The sequence below is a fragment of the Hyla sarda genome, unplaced genomic scaffold, assembly GCF_029499605.1.
Source record: "Hyla sarda isolate aHylSar1 unplaced genomic scaffold, aHylSar1.hap1 scaffold_857, whole genome shotgun sequence".
NCBI classification, from domain to species: Eukaryota; Metazoa; Chordata; class Amphibia; order Anura; family Hylidae; genus Hyla; species Hyla sarda.
In genome coordinates, this window is record NW_026610885.1 from 144,631 (window position 1) to 152,506 (window position 7,876).

General features: G+C 45.5%; 2 non-coding genes and 1 pseudogene across 2 annotated transcripts; all 3 read right to left on the bottom strand.

Annotated features, from left to right (window-relative positions):
- Window positions 1-1,227: 1,227 nt before the first annotated feature.
- Window positions 1,228-1,418, bottom strand: LOC130347996 (U2 spliceosomal RNA). Its single transcript, XR_008885832.1, has one exon. It is a non-coding gene; the product is annotated as a U2 spliceosomal RNA (small nuclear RNA).
- Window positions 1,419-3,515: 2,097 nt separating this feature from the next.
- Window positions 3,516-3,706, bottom strand: LOC130347997 (U2 spliceosomal RNA). The gene has a single exon (XR_008885833.1). It is a non-coding gene; the product is annotated as a U2 spliceosomal RNA (small nuclear RNA).
- Window positions 3,707-5,812: 2,106 nt separating this feature from the next.
- On the bottom strand, window positions 5,813-5,986 carry LOC130347938 (U2 spliceosomal RNA; annotated as a pseudogene).
- Between the last annotated feature and the right edge of the window lie 1,890 nt (window positions 5,987-7,876).

A 7,876-nucleotide genomic window follows, 5' to 3' on the forward strand; every position in this document is an offset into this window, starting at 1 on the left:
TGTGCGCGTATATATATATATATATATATATATATATATATATATATATATTTCTCCGCCGAAATCACTTTTAAACCCATTTCCACCTTTTTTTCCCTTCTCTTCCTCTTACTTTTTTTTCACGTTTTTTTACGTTTTTCTCCTTTTCGCCTCTTTTCTGGGCGTATTATTCTTCTTTTTCTTCTTTTTTTTCGTCTAATGCATACCCCATCAGTGCAGCAATGCTTATTCAATACCGCCAGCAGATGGAGACACTGGGGGATAATTTTCTAAGGATTTATACTGATTTTTCCTGTCTGAATTTGTCGCACAGAAAGTTGCAGGCCAAATATGTGTGACATTTCTGCGACTTTAGCTTCTAGAGCATTTTTACAACATTATACATAGGTGCTGAATACATAAAAAGCGACTGTTCAGCGACAGACAAGTCGCATCGGCTGAAAGTAGGCCAGAATGTCAGTCCATGTTGGAGCAGGTTTAGATACAGTCTAAAGTATAGATCTCAAAGTCTGTGCACAGAATTTAGCTAGGGCCTCGCACCTTCTGATGCATCAGGTAGGTGCACAATAGCATAGCCTAACCCTCTGTACTTTGGTCTATATTGATGCGGGACATAGACAGCCAGCTGATGACCAATCCATTAGTGCAATGGATGGCTGGAAGCATTTGTCTTTGCCTTTGCAATACCACAGAAGCAATGCATGGTCAATGTACAGCAATGACACACCTGTGTGAACAGCCAGGAGACCCCCCCCCCCCCCCCCATGTTATGTTACATAGTTACATAGTTAGTACGGTCGAAAAAAGACATATGTCCATCAAGTTCAACCAGGGAATTAAGGGGTAGGGGTGTGGCGCGATATTGGGGAAGGGATGAGATTTTATATTTCTTCATAAGCATTAATCTTATTTTGTCAATTAGGAACATTCAGCACCCACCCGCTATCAAGGCAGCTGCCTATCATGTCATGCCCTACCTGCACGGGTGTGCTGGCTACTCAAATGATCCAATTAAGGAGGCCATTTAGTCAGCAGCAGCAGAAGTCCTGTGCCTGGACGCTCCAACAGGGGCCAGACACAAGCAGAAGCAGAAGCAGCAGAAGCAGCAGCAGCACCACCTTTTGTTTTTTGGCTGCAGCAGCAGCAAGGCCCACAGGGCTGGCTAGCTGGCTAGCCAGCAAGCAGGTAGCAATGAAAGTAGGAATCTTTCTTTTTAACCCTGTAAGGGGGTGGTGCACTGTACCCGAAGATACTGCCATATCGGGTCAATGCATAGGGCGACGGAAGCAAGCTTCGAAATCGGCCCCCGTTCTCAAAAATCCATTTAATATATGGTCCCCAGATAGGGGACGTATCAGATATTAAACTGATAAGAACAGATACTACACTTGATCTTAGCCAAAAGGCCGAGAAGCGATAACCATGAAAGGGGCGGGCCCAACAAGGTGCCCTTCATGGGCACTATCACTGCTTGCTGTCAGGGAGGCTGCCAGACAATTTTCCATGCACACTCTGGGCTGGGGGGCAGTCAACCACCAGTACACACAGCAGAACCTAAACCCATACCATTATTGCTAAGCAGCAAGACAGGGGCCCATTGCACTCCCACGGGGCCTTTTTAAATGCAATCCATAACCCGGATTTGCCAGGAACCCTTCTTACTCCTCCTACTTGCATGTGACACTGGGCTTAGGATCTGCATAGGAAACACACACACAAGCACACACCTACCTTTGTTGCCTGCAGATGCCTCCTTGGCTGTCCCCAAACGGTATCAAACCAACACCCACGGGAAGCTGTAAGCATAGAGGACATGCCTGCACCCCATTGGACTTACCTGTGTGGGTTAAATCCGGGTTATTTGACAACCTATGGCGGTGATGGTTCTGCTCAGGCAGAGCAGTGCTGATGCTCCTCATAAAGCTGTCGCTGCTGTGAAGGTTCTAGGTGACATCACAAATCCCTATGGTTACATACACAACAAAGCTGGGTTGTTGTTGTTTACACTCTGCAAGGCCTGTGGAAGTGAGTGACATCATAGCACTGTAGTTCTGAGGGTTCTAGATGGATGCAACAATCTCCTGTTGCTTCTATGAAGGCCGTAATAGACGACATCACCAAACAGCTCCATAGTCACATACACAGCAAAGGAGAGATGTTGTTTACACCTAGTGATGTCAGTGGTATTGAGTGACATCACAGCACAGTGCTAAGGCTCCTGGGCCTGGACACAGCAGCGGCTGCAATATCTCAACGGAGAATACGTTTATATATATGTGTGTGTGTGCGCGTATATATATATATATATATATATATATATATATATATATATATATATATTTCTCCGCCGAAATCACTTTTAAACCCATTTCCACCTTTTTTTCCCTTCTCTTCCTCTTACTTTTTTTTCACGTTTTTTTACGTTTTTCTCCTTTTCGCCTCTTTTCTGGGCGTATTATTCTTCTTTTTCTTCTTTTTTTTCGTCTAATGCATACCCCATCAGTGCAGCAATGCTTATTCAATACCGCCAGCAGATGGAGACACTGGGGGATAATTTTCTAAGGATTTATACTGATTTTTCCTGTCTGAATTTGTCGCACAGAAAGTTGCAGGCCAAATATGTGTGACATTTCTGCGACTTTAGCTTCTAGAGCATTTTTACAACATTATACATAGGTGCTGAATACATAAAAAGCGACTGTTCAGCGACAGACAAGTCGCATCGGCTGAAAGTAGGCCAGAATGTCAGTCCATGTTGGAGCAGGTTTAGATACAGTCTAAAGTATAGATCTCAAAGTCTGTGCACAGAATTTAGCAAGGGCCTCGCACCTTCTGATGCATCAGGTAGGTGCACAATAGCATAGCCTAACCCTCTGTACTTTGGTCTATATTGATGCGGGACATAGACAGCCAGCTGATGACCAATCCATTAGTGCAATGGATGGCTGGAAGCATTTGTCTTTGCCTTTGCAATACCACAGAAGCAATGCATGGTCAATGTACAGCAATGACACACCTGTGTGAACAGCCAGGAGACCCCCCCCCCCCCCCCATGTTATGTTACATAGTTACATAGTTAGTACGGTCGAAAAAAGACATATGTCCATCAAGTTCAACCAGGGAATTAAGGGGTAGGGGTGTGGCGCGATATTGGGGAAGGGATGAGATTTTATATTTCTTCATAAGCATTAATCTTATTTTGTCAATTAGGAACATTCAGCACCCACCCGCTATCAAGGCAGCTGCCTATCATGTCATGCCCTACCTGCACAGGTGTGCTGGCTACTCAAATGATCCAATTAAGGAGGCCATTTAGTCAGCAGCAGCAGAAGTCCTGTGCCTGGACGCTCCAACAGCGGCCAGACACAAGCAGAAGCAGAAGCAGCAGAAGCAGCAGCAGCACCACCTTTTGTTTTTTGGCTGCAGCAGCAGCAAGGCCCACAGGGCTGGCTAGCTGGCTAGCCAGCAAGCAGGTAGCAATGAAAGTAGGAATCTTTCTTTTTAACCCTGTAAGGGGGTGGTGCACTGTACCCGAAGATACTGCCATATCGGGTCAATGCATAGGGCGACGGAAGCAAGCTTCGAAATCGGCCCCCGTTCTCAAAAATCCATTTAATATATGGTCCCCAGATAGGGGACGTATCAGATATTAAACTGATAAGAACAGATACTACACTTGATCTTAGCCAAAAGGCCGAGAAGCGATAACCGTGAAAGGGGCGGGCCCAACAAGGTGCCCTTCATGGGCACTATCACTGCTTGCTGTCAGGGAGGCTGCCAGACAATTTTCCATGCACACTCTGGGCTGGGGGGCAGTCAACCACCAGTACACACAGCAGAACCTAAACCCATACCATTATTGCTAAGCAGCAAGACAGGGGCCCATTGCACTCCCACGGGGCCTTTTTAAATGCAATCCATAACCCGGATTTGCCAGGAACCCTTCTTACTCCTCCTACTTGCATGTGACACTGGGCTTAGGATCTGCATAGGAAACACACACACAAGCACACACCTACCTTTGTTGCCTGCAGATGCCTCCTTGGCTGTCCCCAAACGGTATCAAACCAACACCCACGGGAAGCTGTAAGCATAGAGGACATGCCTGCACCCCATTGGACTTACCTGTGTGGGTTAAATCCGGGTTATTTGACAACCTATGGCGGTGATGGTTCTGCTCAGGCAGAGCAGTGCTGATGCTCCTCATAAAGCTGTCGCTGCTGTGAAGGTTCTAGGTGACATCACAAATCCCTATGGTTACATACACAACAAAGCTGGGTTATTGTTGTTTACACTCTGCAAGGCCTGTGGAAGTGAGTGACATCATAGCACTGTAGTTCTGAGGGTACTGTAGTTCTGAGGGTTCTAGATGGATGCAACAATCTCCTGTTGCTTCTATGAAGGCCATAATAGACGACATCACCAAACAGCTCCATAGTCACATACACAGCAAAGGAGAGATGTTGTTTACACCTAGTGATGTCAGTGGTATTGAGTGACATCACAGCACAGTGCTAAGGCTCCTGGGCCTGGACACAGCAGCGGCTGCAATATCTCAACGGAGAATACGTTTATATATATGTGTGTGTGTGCGCGTATATATATATATATATATATATATATATATATATATATATATTTCTCCGCCGAAATCACTTTTAAACCCATTTCCACCTTTTTTTCCCTTCTCTTCCTCTTACTTTTTTTTCACGTTTTTTTACGTTTTTCTCCTTTTCGCCTCTTTTCTTGGCGTATTATTCTTCTTTTTCTTCTTTTTTTTCGTCTAATGCATACCCCATCAGTGCAGCAATGCTTATTCAATACCGCCAGCAGATGGAGACACTGGGGGATAATTTTCTAAGGATTATACTGATTTTTCCTGTCTGAATTTGTCGCACAGAAAGTTGCAGGCCAAATATGTGTGACATTTCTGCGACTTTAGCTTCTAGAGCATTTTTACAACATTATACATAGGTGCTGAATACATAAAAAGCGGACTGTTCAGCGACAGACAAGTCGCATCGGCTGAAAGTAGGCCAGAATGTCAGTCCATGTTGGAGCAGGTTTAGATACAGTCTAAAGTATAGATCTCAAAGTCTGTGCACAGAATTTAGCAAGGGGCCTCGCACCTTCTGATGCATCAGGTAGGTGCACAATAGCATAGCCTAACCCTCTGTACTTTGGTCTATATTGATGCGGGACATAGACAGCCAGCTGATGACCAATCCATTAGTGCAATGGATGGCTGGAAGCATTTGTCTTTGCCTTTGCAATACCACAGAAGCAATGCATGGTCAATGTACAGCAATGACACACCTGTGTGAACAGCCAGGAGACCCCCCCCCCCCCCCATGTTATGTTACATAGTTACATAGTTAGTACGGTCGAAAAAAGACATATGTCCATCAAGTTCAACCAGGGAATTAAGGGGTAGGGGTGTGGCGCGATATTGGGAAGGATGAGATTTTATATTTCTTCATAAGCATTAATCTTATTTTGTCAATTAGGAACATTCAGCACCCACCCGCTATCAAGGCAGCTGCCTATCATGTCATGCCCTACCTGCACAGGTGTGCTGGCTACTCAAATGATCCCAATTAAGGAGGCCATTTAGTCAGCAGCAGCAGAAGTCCTGTGCCTGGACGCTCCAACAGCGGCCAGACACAAGCAGAAGCAGAAGCAGCAGAAGCAGCAGCAGCACCACCTTTTGTTTTTTGGCTGCAGCAGCAGCAAGGCCCACAGGGCTGGCTAGCTGGCTAGCCAGCAAGCAGGTAGCAATGAAGTAGGAATCTTTCTTTTTAACCCTGTAAGGGGGTGGTGCACTGTACCCGAAGATACTGCCTATCGGGTCAATGCATAGGGCGACGGAAGCAAGCTTCGAAATCGGCCCCCGTTCTCAAAAATCCATTTAATATATGGTCCCCAGATAGGGGACGGATAAGAACAGATACTACACTTGATCTTAGCCAAAAGGCCGAGAAGCGATAACCGTGAAAGGGGCGGGCCCAACAAGGTGCCCTTCATGGGCACTATCACTGCTTGCTGTCAGGGAGGCTGCCAGACAATTTTCCATGCACACTCTGGGCTGGGGGGCAGTCAACCACCAGTACACACAGCAGAACCTAAACCCATACCATTATTGCTAAGCAGCAAGACAGGGGCCCATTGCACTCCCACGGGGCCTTTTTAAATGCAATCCATAACCCGGATTTGCCAGGAACCCTTCTTACTCCTCCTACTTGCACGTGACACTGGGCTTAGGATCTGCATAGGAAACACACACACAAGCACACACCTACCTTTGTTGCCTGCAGATGCCTCCTTGGCTGTCCCCAAACGGTATCAAACCAACACCCACGGGAAGCTGTAAGCATAGAGGACATGCCTGCACCCCATTGGACTTACCTGTGTGGGTTAAATCCGGGTTATTTGACAACCTATGGCGGTGATGGTTCTGCTCAGGCAGAGCAGTGCTGATGCTCCTCATAAAGCTGTCGCTGCTGTGAAGGTTCTAGGTGACATCACAAATCCCTATGGTTACATACACAACAAAGCTGGGTTGTTGTTGTTTACACTCTGCAAGGCCTGTGGAAGTGAGTGACATCATAGCACTGTAGTTCTGAGGGTTCTAGATGGATGCAACAATCTCCTGTTGCTTCTATGAAGGCCATAATAGACGACATCACCAAACAGCTCCATAGTCACATACACAGCAAAGGAGAGATGTTGTTTACACCTAGTGATGTCAGTGGTATTGAGTGACATCACAGCACAGTGCTAAGGCTCCTGGGCCTGGACACAGCAGCGGCTGCAATATCTCAACGGAGAATACGTTTATATATATGTGTGTGTGTGCGCGTATATATATATATATATATATATATATATATATATATATATTTCTCCGCCGAAATCACTTTTAAACCCATTTCCACCTTTTTTTCCCTTCTCTTCCTCTTACTTTTTTTTCACGTTTTTTTACGTTTTTCTCCTTTTCGCCTCTTTTCTGGGCGTATTATTCTTCTTTTTCTTCTTTTTTTTCGTCTAATGCATACCCCATCAGTGCAGCAATGCTTATTCAATACCGCCAGCAGATGGAGACACTGGGGGATAATTTTCTAAGGATTTATACTGATTTTTCCTGTCTGAATTTGTCGCACAGAAAGTTGCAGGCCAAATATGTGTGACATTTCTGCGACTTTAGCTTCTAGAGCATTTTTACAACATTATACATAGGTGCTGAATACATAAAAAGCGACTGTTCAGCGACAGACAAGTCGCATCGGCTGAAAGTAGGCCAGAATGTCAGTCCATGTTGGAGCAGGTTTAGATACAGTCTAAAGTATAGATCTCAAAGTCTGTGCACAGAATTTAGCAAGGGCCTCGCACCTTCTGATGCATCAGGTAGGTGCACAATAGCATAGCCTAACCCTCTGTACTTTGGTCTATATTGATGCGGGACATAGACAGCCAGCTGATGACCAATCCATTAGTGCAATGGATGGCTGGAAGCATTTGTCTTTGCCTTTGCAATACCACAGAAGCAATGCATGGTCAATGTACAGCAATGACACACCTGTGTGAACAGCCAGGAGACCCCCCCCCCCCATGTTATGTTACATAGTTACATAGTTAGTACGGTCGAAAAAAGACATATGTCCATCAAGTTCAACCAGGGAATTAAGGGGTAGGGGTGTGGCGCGATATTGGGGAAGGGATGAGATTTTATATTTCTTCATAAGCATTAATCTTATTTTGTCAATTAGGAACATTCAGCACCCACCCGCTATCAAGGCAGCTGCCTATCATGTCATGCCCTACCTGCACAGGTGTGCTGGCTACTCAAATGATCCAATTAAGGAGGCCATTTAGTCAG